This window comes from Eptatretus burgeri, chromosome 4, assembly GCF_056783735.1.
Source record: "Eptatretus burgeri isolate ZD-2024b chromosome 4, Ebu_testis_v1, whole genome shotgun sequence".
Classification (NCBI taxonomy): domain Eukaryota; kingdom Metazoa; phylum Chordata; class Myxini; order Myxiniformes; family Myxinidae; genus Eptatretus; species Eptatretus burgeri.
This window is the reverse complement of record NC_140964.1, coordinates 91,776,287-91,777,058: the sequence shown is the minus strand read 5'-3', so window position 1 is coordinate 91,777,058 and position 772 is coordinate 91,776,287.

Genomic DNA, 772 nt, shown 5'->3' with positions numbered 1-772 from the left:
AAGGCGATAGGTTGGGAGGGAGACAGGTAGGTAGGTCCGAGCCCGCCTTCCAAGTGGCCAGCACCACCGCACTCCCTCCACCAACTTCCACTGACGGCAAAAGCTGGCCAGCTTCATCTGCTGGCTGTGTGCTGCAAGGCCTGTGCCGGCCGGATCATCTGCAGCTGTGGTACTTCAAGGCCTGTGCCGGCCAGTTCATCTGCCGGCTGTGTTTGCCTGCAGCGGCCTTCTTCTGCGGGCTGTGTTTGCCTGCTGCCTTTGCCATGCCATGCCCACTGCCCAGGTTCACCAGCCCCGTTCAATTTTTGCTTTACCCCCCCTGTTCATTTCCATGTGCGCCAGGATCCGCAAGGCAACAGTTTGCAAGCTGCGAGAACTGCCCTGTTGGCAGCTACAACACGGGCCTGCAGTGGCGGCCCGTGCACCGTGTTTGCGTCCAACCATTCATCCATCCATTCGTTGCGCTCATTGCGTGTGCCACTTGAGCTGGCACGGAGACTGCATTTGTGCAGCCCATGCACCGTTGTGGTTCACTGCGTTCAGTTCAAAAAGGAAGGCCTTGGACTGCGTGTGAGCAGCCAGCCACGTTCCCTGTCACCTGCATTGTTTTGAGCCAGAGACTGCATGCGAGCAGCCTGGCTCCCTGTTAACTGCTTTTCTTTTGCAGAGTTCATTGATCCTGGGCCATGGTTTAGTGTAAAATTTGTAAGTTAAGGTTAAGATGTACTGTAAATATGAGTGCGCCCCCGGCATGTCTGTCCTAGCGCCGGCA